The sequence below is a fragment of the Lycorma delicatula genome, chromosome 2, assembly GCF_047948215.1.
Source record: "Lycorma delicatula isolate Av1 chromosome 2, ASM4794821v1, whole genome shotgun sequence".
NCBI lineage: Eukaryota > Metazoa > Arthropoda > Insecta > Hemiptera > Fulgoridae > Lycorma > Lycorma delicatula.
In genome coordinates, this window is record NC_134456.1 from 173,865,384 (window position 1) to 173,883,595 (window position 18,212).

The 18,212-nt window shown below is 30.8% G+C and overlaps 1 long non-coding RNA gene across 1 annotated transcript in view; it reads right to left on the reverse strand.

Moving 5' to 3' along the window:
• The window catches only part of LOC142320322 (uncharacterized), a 178,109-nt gene that overhangs the window by 113,121 nt on the left and 46,776 nt on the right, over positions 1-18,212 (reverse strand). Inside the window, exon 2 of the long non-coding RNA XR_012755347.1 lies at positions 6,791-7,005. This is a non-coding gene — a long non-coding RNA (uncharacterized LOC142320322). The remainder of the gene's footprint in view (positions 1-6,790; positions 7,006-18,212) is intronic.

The following is an 18,212-nucleotide window of genomic DNA, read 5'->3' on the forward strand; positions in this document are numbered from 1 at the left end:
TTTAATCAACGTTGCTGTTGTTTCGTTTGGATGTGGTAATTTATAGAGGAGATAAGTAGACCGTTAAGAAGAAGGAAAAGAAATATCTTGAAAATTATGAAATGTGATATGACAAAAAATTTAATGAGTGCTATAAATTAAAAGAATGTTAAAGAGATTGGGGAAAAAAGGTATGTGATGAAAGATACGAGACAACAAAAGAAAATGTCATGGATTGCGCACGAGTTGAAAATGGATTGCATTCAAAGAAGAATTACTGAAGGAAACACAGAAAGAAAATGAGGAAGGACAAGAAAGAGGATTTTTATGTTGTTGTACATGAAAAGAAGAAGTTATGATTAAAAAGCCGATCTCCGTGGCGTGAATGGTAGCGTCTCGGCCTTTCATCCGGAGGTCCCGGGTTCAAACCCCGATCAAGTATGACATTTTTAATATGCTACATAATTCCATTTACATATATCCCACGCACAAGCTTCATGCTTATGTGATGCAGTGAATTATGACAATGACAGATAAAGGAATGAAAATTTTCCATAATATATATTGGAAATTAAAGTTAAAGTTGTTAGTTGGAGGGAACGGAAAGATTATATTGAAAATAATCTAAACGAAATGCATGATCAAAAAGAAGAAAAAATCGCTGTTTAGGAATAGCAGATCAAATGAACGTGAGTCGATCTTCATATAATGGAAAAGATTTTCGAACAAAACCTTAATTACTTCAAAAAATAAAATATAAAAATAAATTGTTCCAAGTAATCGCTCAAACAAGCTCGATTTTATGATAAGTAGTATTTTTTGTTAATTTTGTAACAAAAAGTAGAGAATCTGATGAAAGATTAGTGGCAGATGAATAAATAGAATTTTTCCCCCTTTTAAACAGACAAGAAAAAAAGAGGAAGTAAAAACAGATAGTGAACAGGATGAAAAGAAGTTACGGTGGAAAAACAGGAAATAGAAAAAGTGAAATAGAGCAGAATTTAAAACTTCTTACAGCACCTGGCAACAATATAGTAGATGATAACAGAAAGAAAATAGTGGGATAAAATTAAAACTGTGCGCGGCATAGATTACAGTAAAATATTAATTAATGATTGCACTGGTTCGCTGTGTAATTAAGAGCCTCCCGGACGGCTTATAGAATTAGAGCGAGCTTAGCTGGAAATTACGCAGCGTTATCAACTCGGGCTGCACTAATTATTCTTAATTACTGTGATTATACAAGATCCTCTTCACAAGAGCACAAGTTCGGTGGCACAGTACTTCCGCTCCTGCATTTTATACTATAATATTTCTGAACGTCATTAAGCCTGAAAAATTTTCATGAGCCGTGTTATACTCTATTATACCTAACCTATAAATGAAATCAAAGCACAACTCCAGTGTAATAACATAATGCAGTGTGGAGATAATCTTTCCAATTAATAAAATACTAAAAGAAAACTATACTTTAAAAAGAGATTTTGCCTTTACAATAACAGATTACAGGATTACAAATCTATATTTTTCAGTATCTAGTAATAATTTTAACGAAACTTTTATGTCGTGAAAGATTTTTAAATTATATATCAAATCCCCTGTTGAATACAGACAAAAAAATCCTTTAATGTAGAGTTATATGCTGTTATTGTGATGAACAGAGTTAAAGCATCACGGAACATTGAATTTCGGTGGGCTTGGCAAGTCGATGTGATGTTTCACCGGATGAAGAAGACTATGGAAAACTTCTTCACTACTTACAACCCTTAGTAAATCTGGCATGATATGCTTGGTTTCTTTAGAACAACCATGCCAATACCAGAAGTGACTTGTATTTAATATTTATTCGCCTAAAACATATTTTAGGCGATAATGGTACCTACGTACATTAAAAATAATTAACATATCAGAAAATAATTTTGTATTTTTATTTGTCTTTGGCTGCACAATTATTATTATTACCTGTTACGTTAACATTTATTTTCAAAGGGTAAAATAAATGTTAACGTCATGATCATCATGATAGATAAAAAAATGTTTTTAATAAATAAAAATAAAAAATGTGTGTGTGTATGTGAAATTAAAATATCAGGGCCCGTTATTTTGAAAATTAGTTAAATATACAGTACATATTAGATTTATTGTATTATTTTGCTATACTAGAGTGCAGAAACTGTGTGAGTGAGTTGACTATCTTTGAAACAGTCGTATAAATATGATTCTCTTTTGAAATGTAATTAGTGTAATTTGAATTTAAATTTTCATGTCCTGTCAAATGTTCATTAAGTCTTTTTAATAATTAAGTGTAGTTAACCTACAGCAAAGCTGCATGATGCAATTCTCTTAACTTCTCATTAATAACAAAATACGTCCGCACCTAAACCCTAAAGCTTTATTTTGGATACAGTGCTCACTTTAGTACGTAAGAACCTAAAATTAAAATGACCGCAAAAAGCACAGATTGCAATTTTATATCAAAGACTGTTTATATAACGAATTGACTCTCGTAGAAAGATATACTTTAATTTATTGCTTTACATTATTTGACCCAGTCTTGCTTATACCGGAGTAACGTTTTAAAACAGATACAAGAAAATTCTGTCAAAGTTCCTTTCATCAGAAGCAATTTCTTTAAAGGAAAATGTGCTTTTTATTGTAATAATAATAATAATAATAATTGGAGAATTATGAAGAACAGAAAGCTACAAAGAAAAGAGTGAGGCTGATGCTTATAGGATTGAATAGATATGCACACAGATGACCTTTGTATTCTCTGACATGCGACAGTATATTTGGCTCAGAGAACAAAGCAACAAGAAAATCCTTTCCCTAGTAAGCCTGGCGCGGAATGTGTGTTGTTCTTGAGAATGGTTATGCCAATTTCAGAAGTGTCTGGTTCATTTCGTCGAATAGTCAACAACTATTCATTTGTTACAAAAAACTGGTTATATGAAAAAAGGCTGGCTTTTCAGCTCAGTTTTTATTGTCCTACTTGGTTTTTAATTTCGTGTTCTACAATGCTGTTTTTAACGTTTTTTTAATACTCGTATTTATTTGTTATATGATTATTATTAATAAAAACACCAAAACAACTGCTCTACTTTTGAAGGATTGAATTGATTTAAAAATTTTGTTAAAACACGTTTCAACAACAAAAAAAAAAACTAAGGAAATATGTTAAATGTTAACGACCGTTTTTATCAATGCAAATTTTTCTGGTTTTAATTAATTCTTTATTTAATTTTTGACGCAATAACTGACAAGTAACTTACATAAGTTTTTTTTTTGTAATCCTTTATATTCATCTAACTTTTTACATTCCCAAAGAATACAGCTATAACAGCTATGTTGTATGGGAAAGTATGAAAATCATGTTAAAAATGGAATACCGATTTTTTTTAAATCTTTACTTTTTAGGGTCCAAATGGTTGATCTAGACAAAAAAAATATATATATTTGTATGTGACTGCGCAGATATGTACGTGTGAATGAACAAATGTGTTGCACTCTTTTGGTCTTATATCTCAGGATTAACCGAACGATTTTCTTCAAATCATATTCAATTTTTTTCCAAAATCGTTCTGGGGGTAGGTGAATATCGCGATAAAACTAATTTCGATTTTCTTCAGACACTTTAGCAAAAACTTTGGCGAATTTGTTACCCACATTGCATACAAAAATAATTTACAAAAAATAAAATTTTTAAAGAATCCTCCCCCACCTCTTAAAACTGAAATATATGTTTCTTACTTTTTTCTTCGGTTTTAATATTTTTTTAAACTTTTGTTGGTATTTTATAAATCATATATAAAGCTGTCAAACAACGTCTACAATTTTCCAAAACTATAAACGAGATCTTAAACGTAGAAAAGTTTTTTGAAAGTTTTTACCGTCTTGTTTTGGCCTTTATTATGGAAGTGTTAGATTTAGAGAAAAACTTTATAAGAATATTATTAGAATTTTTCTTTTTTTAATTTATTCCCAACCTGTAATATATAAATATTCTGTTTTTTTGGCTCTAACTCTTAATTTTTATTATTAAAAAAAATTATTTTTCTTTGTCAATTTAAGGATAATTAAAATTTGAATAGTTTTCGCTTCTAATATATCCGGACCCGAAATAAGAAGAATTTTTTTTCGTTTTTTATCACAAAACTTATACATTATTTCTTTAATATTTTTAAATAATTTTTTTCAGATTTATTTTTTTTTGTAGAATCACTTCTTTATAAAGAAGTTTTTGACAGAGTAGGGAGAAACCAAAATCAAAAATCTTTTTATTTGAAATTTGAAAATTTTGATGCTAATTTTGGTAATCATTATACTCAATAAAAGAAAAACATTGATACGGTGAAAAAAATCATGCAATATAAAGCCAGCTCTTTTCCTTAGGTAATAACTGGATCAAACCTAAATAACACCAGATATAATTTTTATCAACTGATTCTTATAGACTATGATAACGATAATTACGAAGATAGCAATTAAGTAAATAATTGAATATATAACTTTTCTTTACCTAACAAGGTACGTATTATTTAGGTACGAGTAGAACTAAACCTGAATACGCTTGAATTGCATTCAGATTTTAAATCTAGTTAAAATCATACTACATCGCCTACATAGGAAGCTAATATATATTTATATAGAGTGTCTGATACCTATTCTTAAGATATTGACATATGTTGGAACGTTATTTTAAGGGTAACTATCAAACAGAAAGCAAGCTTATTTCTTATCATTTATGTTTCAGGTAACTGGAAATGCCTCAGGTTTTTAGTAAAAGAAGAAAGTAAAATTTGCAGCACAGTAGGAATTATGCAAATAGGTAGTTCCAAGTCCAGCGTTGGTGGAAAGCTGAGAATACTTAAACACTCCACTTAAAAACCATTAAAACCTGCCACCGTAAATTAATGAAAAAAGGTTCTGTATTGCATTTGTCACGTTTTGGTCAACCATCTTTACGGTTTGAAGATAATGTTACCCAAGCTATGTTTGAAAGAAGCTTACAGAGTTCATCTGTCAAGCTTGAAGATAATGCGGGATAACAGGCTATAATATTCATACGTTATAAATAAAGATTTGAAGTTCCATCTCTGCAAGCCTCATAATGTCCAGCGACTTCTTTTCGAGGAGTGTATGTATGCGACCACCATATGGAATTTTCAGAAATCATTTTAGGAAGGATGATTGTTCTAATCTGTTCGATAATATTTTATGGACTGATGCAATTTTCCATGTGGGTGATTTTATTAATAGGCATAACAGTTATTATTACAGCAATGCTGATCCAGTTTCAAATTTAAAAAAATGTAGTCTCGTCCAGAAGTAACAGTGTAGTGTGGAATGACATCAACCAATGTGATGTGTACTTATCTTTTACAGAGCGCAATGAACAGGGAACGCTACTTCGATACACTTATAAACTTTGTGTTCCTTGTCATACTCGTTGCGATAACCACTGCAGAGCTCAAATTTATGCAGGTCGGTGCATCTTTACATATTGCTCTTGTTGTTAGCGACTGGCTGAACATTCAGTACCAGAAGATGTATAGGCCATCTTGGACCAACAGAGTAGCCTGCTAGAAGCCCTGACCTGATACTTTGTGACTTTTTCTTGTGAGTTTGGGTCAAACAATAAGTTTGCAAGACTCGTCCAAGAAGTCTTGATGAACTTGAGGAAAAAATCCACAATGTTTTGAATCCAGTACCCTACAATTTCTTAAGAAAAGTCGTGGATAATGTACCAAAACGTTTACAGAAGTGTATTGAAAATGCTGGTACTTATTTTGAATTTTAAGGATGATTATCTGCAATTCTAATAAGTTTCCTTTAGCTTTCATGACCAAATACATGTTAAATTTACATACATACCGCTTAGCATGCAATTGGAAATAAGGACTGACTTAACAAACACTCTGTAGAAAACACCTGGACAACATAGTCAAAATATTTTTAAAAACATATTATTATAAATTACGTGAGGAAGTAATACTCTGATAACACAAAAACGAAGAAAGCCTAATCATTTTACTCTATAACAGAAGCAAAATTAAAATAAAGATAATAAATAAAAATTGAAGAAGTTAAGAAGTGCAATCTGTGGATAAATAAGAAAAACTGCACATAAAATAGAAAATAAAAGAGAAAAATTGATCTACAGATCGATAAAAATTTTCGTAACAGAGAAAAGCTTCTGTAATATTGTTTACTTCGGACATAATTCTTTACAATATTATGTTTGGCTTCTTTTTTTTATCTCTAATAATTTGCTTTAATAATTTTTGATAATCTATCAAGTTTTACAATTCATTTCATACTTCTTCTAATAAAATTGTTAAAAAATAATACTTATTATAATCACGTTCAATAAACGTGCTTTTAATATATGCTACTTTTTCAAAACGACAATCAATTTTTTCTTCAAATAAGAAAAGATTTTATAGTCTATTACGAAGTATAATAAAAGTACTGAAGTGAATACAACATGGTTTTTATTTGTACAGAGATTTTTCTCTTTACTCGAAGTTAAATTGGATCAATTCTTTTATCAAGAAGCCGTTTAATAAGTATGATTTGATGTAATGTAAAGAAACATTGATATCTAATATTATTTTGAAGGCCAAATGTTTTCCAGTTCGGGGTGTGTGTGTGTGTGTGTATATATATATATAGTTATCTTTTAAATAACTCTTGCCAAAAACTAAAAACCCATCCCTCAACCACCCTCCAAAATATCTATCCTGGTTACAAAAAACTTATTTAGCCCTACAACTGGTAGGAAAAAACAAAAACAAAATAAAGTCATTACCTTACTTCGCTTCTGTGGCTCTGTTCCGTTACTGTTCCTGTATACAGACCGTTGAATCTCGTTACTATAATGTTGTAATGTTACTCTTCAGAGTTACAGAAAGGGTAAAAACACCAACATCTCACTCACAACTTGTTCTCGTATTTGCAGCCAACTGCAATACTCCATTTGTATACTAAACTTATTTATTGCAGTACAGAATAGCGAATACAATCCTGAAATAACAAAATAGTTTTTTTTTATTACATATTAAATTTAAGTAACAAAACAAAATGTTACACGTAAAAGAATTATACATACAATAACATTTATAGAATTTATATTAGCTACCTCTTGAATAAGTAAACGATTTTCAACTGTCTTCAAAATACAAATAATTTCAGGATTACAAGTAGTTTCAACATCTTAATACAAAATTTATTTTAAAATTTTTGACATAAAATATTTTTTCTTCAAATAAATTGTATCCGAATTCTAATTGAAAAATTCAATCCTACATTTGGTATTGCATTTTAAGTCATAATATTTAATCTGATAAGTTTTCAAATTTTTTTCGCCTTTAAAAGGTTCAACTGGAAAATTTAACAAAACATTTAAAATATTTATTTCAAAAATTAATTTTTTTAAACATTAAAAAACTTGTAACAAAATGTTTTACGAGTTACGGATTGTATAAAATATCTCTTTTTTTTAATTTTTCAATGTTTTTATTGTATATCAGATGTATTGATAAACTAAAGAGAACTCCGTAGTCCATCTTCTTCGAAATGTAGCTCGTTAACTCAATAACTCGTTGTCATCTGTACCTGAGAGCACATCCTGTCGTAGGATTTTTTCTTTAAACCATAATAGATCATTAAGTCATTCTAACATACAAACGACTACACAAAACTTATGATTATTTTGTTAGACCGCTACTGATACGTATAGATAAACAGACATATATATATATATATATATATATATACATAAAACAAACACATACACTCTCACTCAGAATCATAACCGTATATCTCAATATTTAAATCTTAATTTAATTCAATTTTCAGTCAAATGATCATTAATGGTTTTGTTAAAAATTCCGTGATGCGATAGATTTAAACCCTCGATATTTAGGTTATATTCAAATCTAAAAATGACATTTGATTTCTTTACCATAAACTGACTGTATAGGGTAGGCTTTTTTGGACGAAGTGGAGCAAAAATTTCGACTTAAACAAGCCAGTAAAGCACAGTGCCACTACTGGCAACCGGTGCGCAAAACTGATGCGGATAATGTTTGACACCGCTGGCCGGCGTGTGGGGATTGAACATACCAAAAAACCTCTCACTTTATCTATCACGTCCGGGAGCCGGATTCACCTAAGAAAAGCATGCGCGTACTCCTGAACGTGTGTTTCCTCTTCAGGCGTCTTCGTGTTTGTCATGCTCAGGAAACCTGCAGCAGAAGACAAGATCAGTAAATGTATTAAACATAAAAGAGCTGGGTACTCATGGTGCCCCTCATGACCCGCACGGGGGGGGGGGGTCTGGTGTCCCAGGAATATCATTACCGAGATCTACCCGCGATTATGCAGACAGACGACGGTTGTCAGGCTGACCTCAACCTCGGGTCCATCGGTCCCACGACGCACTTCTTCATTACCCGGATCTTCATAAGTCTTCACGAATCTGACGCGTCCTCCAAATCCCGCGGGCCGCCTCATCGACCAAACTCATTAGTCTGCTGGCAACATCAACAGTAGATCTACCGATCCTGAACCCATACTGGCTTTCATGTAGTCCGTCCATTCTCTCAATTGCCACCAGCAATTGTCCAGATATCAACCTTTCCAACAACTTGGTGAAGTCGTTGACCATGTTAAATGGTCTTAAATGGAACGACATCACCCGTAGCAGTCTTCCTAATCAGGACGAGCCTAGTCCTTCTCCATGCAGACGGTATAAAATCATTTTTTTAAGTATTGTTATAAACTGCCAGAAGCTCGGACGGTGCCATGTCAGCCAGAATTCGGACAATCTCGGTAGGAACAAGATCTGGACCCGGACATTTATGAAGTTTCATCCTGCCCTTAGCCTCCACCAGTTCCCTAAGAGTGAATACTGGGATGTTGTCTGCAACAATCTCCTCACGTACGACATCCTCGTAGTTTTCTTTTTCTTTTTTTTTTGACTAACCTCCGGGTCTACCGTTAGGCATTGCTTCAGAAGATGAGATGAATGACTTGAACCGTACGTGAAAATGCCTGTCTACGTTCCTTCTGTCTTCTGTAAGGGCAGCAAGTCTCCTACCAACTGGTCCCGTACCCACTCTAAATCTATGCTTCCAGGGATTCTCATCAACGGACCGACATAGCAACTGTTCCTCTTTGCCGTAAGAACAGCTTTCTTGTATTCTCTTCTGACCACATCGTAACGGTCTCTGGAGCTGTTTGGTATGGTTAAGGAGGAATGGAGCTTCTGGTTCCGGATCTCTGCCACTGTCTTCTGGCGGCCCAACTTACTGCTCTTAGCTCCTCGATCTCCACTGAACTACGCGAGAGATTCTATACGACACAGCTTCTCAACGATTCTTCGTGAGAAGCGCAGACATCCCGTTTTTGAAACCAGTCGCATCTGGTATGGCTCAAGTCTTATGGCTAAATCAGCCTCAAAGGAAATCAATCTGTGATCAGAGAGATTCACCTGCTGCAGTTTTGTACAGTCCTTGAAGATGTCCAGACGGTTTTCGGAGACCAAGGTGAGATCTATTCACCATCCATGGTCTCCTCTCTCGAAGGTGTACGCATCGTTCTTTAAGCAGGCAAGTCCCAGCGTATTAGAAATCTCTCCAAGTATAAAGCCACTACAATTCCTTCTTTGCCCTGCCAATTCCGGCGATTTAGCTTTAAAACTGCCGGCAACAACCAACACCTCGTTTCTTCGAATTCCACTAATGTAGTGTTAGGCGAGTGGTCACAAAGTCATAAATTAAACTACCATTAAAAAAAAGATGCAAATACACTAATGACTAAAGTATTAAATTAAACATATTATTTTAGCCAGCAAAATTTTAGAAATATAAAAAATTGAAGTAATTTTATCTATTATCTATGTTAAAGGATATTTCTTTGTACGTTGAACGCCGTAAGCTAACAGTTATAGTTATGATAAAAGTCATTTAGGAATGTTACAGCATTCCCAGGCATAGTAAGGCTAAAGTTTTTTCCTGCTGCTTTCTTCTCCAAGTTGAATACTATGTTGCATATCAGATTCCAAGCTATTCAAAATGCAAGAGATATTAAGTCCTCCAAATGAAATCTCTCTTTTCGCTACAACGAATGGCTGTATATTGTACATCATTATATTCAGAAAAATCATTCTGACCGGTGCCACTTGTAAATGTTTTATGTACATTACAGCCATGAACGGAATCGTAAGAAAGACTATGAGAATAGAAAGCATAAAACAATAAACAAATATGTCCCTTTCTGCGGTAAAGAAAATGCTTCAGAGTCAGAATATTGCACAAAGAACGATATTTTTCATATATTTAAATAAAGTATGTTAGTATTTAATATTATTTTATGGAGTGGGATATCCAATAAAATGTTGTAATCCCAGGAAACTTAATTACGATTTTTATAGCGTATGTTCTGTAAGTTGAATTTAATCAGTGTCAATATGAACTTAAATTTGCATGTTTCTCATGAGACCAGTTCATAATTAATCACGTGTTTTCCGAAAAACAGACAAGAGATAATTGGCTATATGTATTAATTCTAAGTTTAACGATAATGAGATGAGATGTTTTATTCAGTTATATCTTCCCTCTGCATTTTATTGTTTTGTGGGGAGCAGCTGATCCCAAGAAAATTATAATTATCCAAAACCACGATTTATCACGACACTATAAAATAATTTATAAAATCATAAACTAATTCTCTGGAGAAAAAAACAGCCGTAAATGAATACAGAAGAAATTTTTCATCTAGCGGCATACAAACGTAAATAACAATAATATACAGTAAACGGACTTCAGAAACGGAATAACGAATCAAACTAAGATGGGTGTCAAAATCCATTACTCTAATAATACAGTAAGACACAAAATAAACTACCGAAAAAAGTAGAATGTAAAATGAATTTAATTTAGAATAAATTAACAATAAAGAATACTTACGTAAACTATAAATAATCAAGAAAAAGTAAAGCGGGCTCCCATTAAAAGTGAAAAGCAGGTACAAGTTTAAAATCCTAAAAGATTTAAAAATATTAAAATATTGTCAATTTCAGAGTTTTAATCACTGTAGTAAAGGAAACTGTAGAGGCACGCGTATCCAGATACGGAAAGATAATCAGCCCTCCTTAAAGCATTAAATAGGTGAGAAAATTATTTAAAATATGAAATAATGAGCTAAACTTCTTTAACATCAAAATTTTAAATGAATAAAATACCACAAGATATCATGAAAAATAGTATACGGAACTATAAAAAATTCGATTTGTCTTTCTTAACTACCTCTTAAAAAATTACAATCCTCGACGTTTTTGTATTTATCGATGTTTTAAGGCCCTCGTATAAAATGTTAAAGTATTAGGTATAAAATTCCGCATGTATACATTTTTTTATACTTTATGTGTACTTCTTATACTTTATATTATGTGTATACTTTTCTACGTGAAGGCTTTATACGTCAAGAATTGTTTAAGCTTATAAACCTTTTATGATAACTTACGTATTGTTCGGCAGTTTTTATGAAATATTTAAAAATTGATATTAAAGAATAAGGAGATTGAGGTACATCTAAAAAAAAAGCTTAAAATTTATAATAATCTTTCTCATCACGTGACTTAAGTTTAGAAAATTTCATTTGAATATCATTTTTTAAAAATGTACACCGTTGAAAAATTATTTCCATTTATGCAAAAATCTCTTACCCATAAGTATTTGAAGTTTAGTAACTTTTTACTGTTTCAAATTATTGAGTTGTGAAATTTTTTTTTCTAAATTATTTTTTTTATTGTCAAGGTGGGAACAGTTTTAAAAAAATATTTAGATTTTTATTTATTTTTATTAATACTTTATTAAAATTACTTTTAAATACTCTGTTCATTTGTTTAATTACCACTTATCATACTTATTGAAGAATATCTTAGCACAGAATTAAATTTGTAATCATGTTTCTTACTTTTCATTATTTTAAAGAATTATAAAACAATTCTATTTATTTTCATTTAAGAAAATAAAAAAATAAAATTTTATAAGTAATGATAATTACTTATAAATAAACTTTCTTCATAATGGATTAGCTAATGGAAATATTAAAATGCCTAAGTCTAGATTAGACGAATACATAAATTAATAAATTGTTCCTGAATAACACAATAGCTGTAGAAATAAAGATTGTACAAAATAGGAGTAATAGGAACAATCAAGGTAACAAGACCCATGCTCATCTTTGTTTAATATATGAGCTAAAGATATAATCAAACATTCAGTAGAGAAGATGAAGTGATCTGCGTAGGAGGAAGGAACAAAGATTATATAAGGTTCGCAAATGATTTTTTTTAGAGCTGAAGTACAAGATAATAGATATAACAAAATATAACATAGGAATAGGACGTAACAGGTATGAAAATGAATGTTAGGAAAACAAACTGATAAAAGTAGGAGACAGTGATCCAACGATTCTCTTCACAAAGGAAGAAAGAATTGAAAAAATGTGGAAGCACTCATAACATTTACAGCAAGGTAAATGTTGAGTGCTTGCAAGAAATAAATTAAAAAAAAAAAAATATGAACAGAAATACCTGAAAAAGAAAGGTATTGGGAGACTTTATGCAGTAAGATGGAGCCTAATTTGAAGGATTAAATTTTAAACTCAGTCCAAAGGTCGAGAAAGTCCACAACATGTCAACTTTTTTTGTAAATGATATTCACTTAAACTAAATAAAAATACTTAATTTTTTATATTATTTTATCTATATCTTAATTAATTTTATTAGATGGTTATTATGATATCACAGATTGAATGTGATTATAATAGAGATCATACATACTCGTATTTTAATTAAATTTTAGGAACAACATAAAAGTTAATATATATATATATATATATATATATATATATATAGACACACGTATAGCAACATAACGCACATGATGACTGTCGGTATGAATTAATTTATTATAGGTTATATTAAAGCCAATCAGCATATAAATTATATTAACAGTACTGGAGCTGAAGTACTGCCACTGAACAGAACGGTACGTTTTAATTTTCAAGAGTACACTTTGAATGAACGCAATGAGAGTGGGACACACCGCACTGCAGAGTTAGCAACTTTTTTAATGAACTTCCATTTTATTGGAAAATGTGCACTGCATCGAACGATAATCCGTTTATTTTTTTTTTGTGTTTTATTTTTTTTATTTTAAAGTGAAGAATGGTTGCAGGAATTTGGTTTTATGAATAGGTATTAAGGTAGAATGATCAAAATGAGAGTTTTTATTTAAAAATAAAGTATAATAATAATAAACAAAGAAAAATGGAATTTTGATTGGTTTTTGTGTAGTTATCAGAATTCCAAATGAAATTAGCAAACAAATTTACTCTGAAAAAACCCTTTATACCAGAGTTGATAAAAAGAGTAGGGAAGTGACACAGCGTATCGTGAAATCATGCACACTCATCTCTCTCCCGTCCTCTCTTCCTCTATTTTGTATTAATTGTTTACAACAACCATACAACCCTCTTTCCCAACTCGAATAGATAGCTTACATCAAACAACTAAGTACAAAAATTAATTTATAAAATACTTACAAAAGTGAAAAATAAGCATGTTTTCAATGACTAAAAAAGTCTAAATAAGCATAAAATGAAAAAAAGGACTGAACGTAAACGTTTGAAAGATACACAAATTATTATTATCCATTGATGGTTTAATACGGTTAATTGGGCTTATAAAAAAGCGTTAATACTATTTAGTGATGAAGACCTACTTAATCAGCTCAAATCATGAACAAACTGGAATGAATTTTTAATATAATGCCCAATTACTTACACCTGACACTAATCCTCCAGTAAAATGATTATTAGAAAGATTTTTATTATTTCGATTGGATAACGTTTCACAAACTTCTGGAGATAAGTGAGGTGTTTATATAAGAAGCCTGAGTACCTTTTTCGGATCCCTAAGTGAAAAGTAATTTTATTCCAATAATGTACCATTATTGATTCTCCTATCCTAGAAAAAAATTCCCCGAATTCTCGGAGAGTTTCAGAAGAGGTTCTTATCATCTGGGCAAAGTCTTTTATCATGGTCTGTTGTTTATTTGAAATATACATCTTTTTTCTAACCATCTACCAATTTTTTTTAGCTTATATCACGGTTTCCTCATTTCTGAATCTGAGGAAGTAGCCTACTAGGTCTACATACAGAACGTCATGGGACGGATATTATGTATTATCTGTTAGGTGTCGTAATGAAGTGGTTAAAGCTGAGTTAGTAATTTTTGTTGAAAAATTACTAAAAAGTTACAGGGTTTTAATAGTTTCAAGGGAAAGAAAATAATCCCTTTTTTACTTCTGCGAAAAATATTAACTTAGACTAACCGAAATAAAGGCGAGGGCAATCCTAGAAGTGGCAACTTCATTTTGTTCCCAACGGGGGATAGAATTTTGTTCCAAACATCATTATTCCCATAGAAAGCAAGTATGAGTAGTATTTCTGTACCTTAGATGCTTTGCATACATTCACAATCGTAACAAAGATTGGACATAAAATCTTAAACAACTAATCAATGTACCATGTTCTAAGAGAAACAGTGCATTATAATTTCATATTCAGGAAAGGTAAAAGAGTAAAAATATATAACACTGTCACCGCTCAGTAAGATAAAACTATGAAAAGCCTCAGTCATAATCCTTTTAGATTATTTATAGATCCAAACGATCTCCCACACTGCCAATATCTTCTGAAATACAACCTTACCAATGCCTAAACCGGTTGGTATCAAATTTCAGATCATTTTACCGACTTTCAAGAGAAGCAAGAAACAAAATTCCTCTCTAACTTTCGAATCTTTGTTATCGAACTTTCGAAAGTCTTCATTCATGAGAGAATGCGTCTTCAGCAAGCGAAGATCAATTTTATTTTTACTATCGTGAACGGTTAAATTGCACTGCTGTCAGCAGGGATTCAATTTTTAAACATTTTGAAACGGTTAAATGATTAAAACTATTTCAATATTATCATTATTATTTTCGTAATTTTTTTATCAAAAATATTTTATTTATATTCTTTTACAACGTAAAATATCCATAATTAGTTGTTTTTTTTTATAATTTTATTAACTTTCTGGATTATGATAAATTTGAGCAGATATGAAACAAAGATGGTGTTTGGAATGTCCTCCCTCAGGATTGAAGCATATTTTTGCACAACATACTTTGTTAAGAAACACCTTCCTAAGTTCTTTTGATATTATAGTGGAAATAGAAATAATTAACGCCTCGAAATTACTTGGGTGTTTTTGTAAACATTCCCTTTCAACGAACCACAAAATAAAAATGTCAAGGTGTTAAATCTGAGAAATGAGGGGGCTATAAATGACAAACGGACCTGTTTTTTGTAAAAATATGATATATGCGGGCTTTAATTTGCCTCTATGTCAGCCAAACTGACCTTATGTTAAAAAATTACGGTACAGTAGTTTATCAAGAGTCAGTTGGAGCATAAATTCATTAAGGATACGTAAGTACACATCAGTATTCGCGATGTTTTCAAAGAATATCGGTCCAATGATTTGTATTCCCGATAACGCACACCAAATATCAATCTTCGCATCACGAATAGTAACAATCAAAGTTAATCGGGATTTTCTGTAGGCCAGTGCAGTGTATTTTGCGAAATTACCTTTCGTTAAATAAAACTATGCTTCATCAGAAGAGTAAAAGAAAAAAATTCAATACTCTTTGCTCAATGCTACCCAGAAACCATTCACAAAATATTTGTCAGGTAATATTATCTTGATCCTTTTGTAGTAATCTTTAATAAAATTTTAGAAAAATACCTGTTTGCAGCGTTTAAATGCGACTCAACTTATTGGGTTTCCGTTTAACTCAAAGAGAAATGTCTGCAACGGCATCTGAGGTATGAACAGAACGCCTTTTTTGCTTCTTTAAATTTTTAAAGACGACTCGTAATTTTTAACAGTAAAAAATCTCGTTGAACGACATTTTTTACTAAATTTTGTATTGCTGACTCCGGCAGGGAACCTGAAGCTAATTTTCCTTATCTCCTCTTGAATTAACTTAAACGGCTTACTGGTAAGATAAAGATCAACTAAAATAATTCGATATTCCGTTGAATAAGACATATTTTATTCAAAGATTAAAGGTTAAAAAAGTATTAGAGCCACTAAAAACAAACAAAAACACTAAAACATCGGATAAACGAAATTAGCAGCAGCCCTATTGAACGCTAACAATGAAACACAATTAAGAAATGCCTGTGGTTAATAATAATTAATGGGGAATTGTTTTTAATGCTTATGACCAATAAGCTACAATTTTTTATTGTTATTATTAGCGATGACTAATTCAGTATTAATAAAATTTTAAGCATACCCTATTAGGCTATGTATCAAAAAAATGATAATTATCAAGTTTCAATTCGCTAAATTAAGTAGCCAAGAAACCAGGCATTGTTGGTCTTAAATGCTGCAATATTCTGTAGTAAAATATACGTATACGGGATTGTCATTATAGTATTGTCTATAATTAAGGATGTAGACCAAACTAATTTTAGTTTGACAAGGAAAAAAATTGATATATAAAAATACACACAAATGAAATAAAAATAAATATTTTTAATTATCCACGATCCCAAAACATAAATGTTTTGAAACATCTGTATAGAATTTAAAATGTAACCTCCAACCCCTCCCCCACCCTTTACACGTGATAATGTACACATAATTTGTACACTTTCAACCATAATTACTTACTTATTTAGCTATTCTATTCTTAAAATAATAATAATTAAACATTTTTTCTATGAACATTTTTATTATGGTAAAAATTTCCAAAATTCTCACGTACCAACACAGTCCTTAGGTATATGTATTACAAATATTTTACAAAACGATTAAAATTTAATAAAAATAAATACTTTTTAATTTTTTTTGTCAAATCAATATCATTCACTACTGCGACCTTTATTATTACATTACCGTCGTCGTATTTATCAAAGATCATGTCTTATTATTATTATTATTATTATTATTATTATTATTATTATTATTATTATTATTATTATTATTATTATTATAGGTCTTTTAGGCAATTTGTGACGCCGGTTGGTTCCACCGTGTCTCCGATTGAGCGGTGTACCATTGTTGCAGTGGAGTTCCAGGATAAGCTAAGCTTTTGGGAAGATGAGGCAACCTTCGTTAAAAATTTGAGAGGGTTACGTGGCGATGGATCATTGTCCTTAGTGTGATGCTCACTTTCATGATTTTAAAATTATTGTTGTTTTTTTAAGGATTATTGCTTATAACTTGTTTTATTTGGAATGTATTAGTAATGTTGTCTTTTTGTTTTTATATGTTTTCATCTATGTGTTTTTATTATCACTCCGTAGCTGCCGTTTTTAAAGTTCTAATTGTTTTTTGTATTTGACTGCATAATTGTTATTATTATTATTATTATTGTGTTTTGAATATTGTATTTTTAATTTATATGTGGGTTGTTGACTTGTGGCTGTTCTTTTGTGACTTTATGTGATATTGTGCGGCATACAAAGGTTTTGTAACTGTTCTGTTGCACAAACAAGGCAAATAAAAAAATTTAAAAAAATAAAAATTATTATTATTATTTTTTTTATTATTATTATTATTAAAAAAATTGCTACAACACGTCAAATGTCATTTTTTTAAATTTCTTTTATAAAACACTAAATTTTATTGTTGGGTGTTTTCTTCATATACAATTTTCTACATTTTATCTCCATTGGTATTATAATTCGGTAAGCAATACATATAAGAAAAACTTTAAAAGTCGACCATTGAGATATATTGTTTCCGAAATGACAAAGCACACATCGAAGCAGTCTCATATATTTTACACTCTTCGATATGCAGATTTCTCTGACCAGAATATGTTGCTTATTAGAACCTACAAACAAACCTGAAAGGAATACGAATGAAAACGAATATTATATTAAAATATGACTAGTGAATCTAGGTCTCGATCTGAAATTTGAACATGACCAAGAAGACCAAGAAGAATTACATCACTGACTAAATAAATTTTATAAAAAATTTCTCTTATTCGGATAACTTATTTTTCAATATTTATTTATTAAATTCAAAGTTAAAATTTCACACAGTAAAAAAAAAATAAACAATTAATCTGACAAAATAAAAATTGTCTGC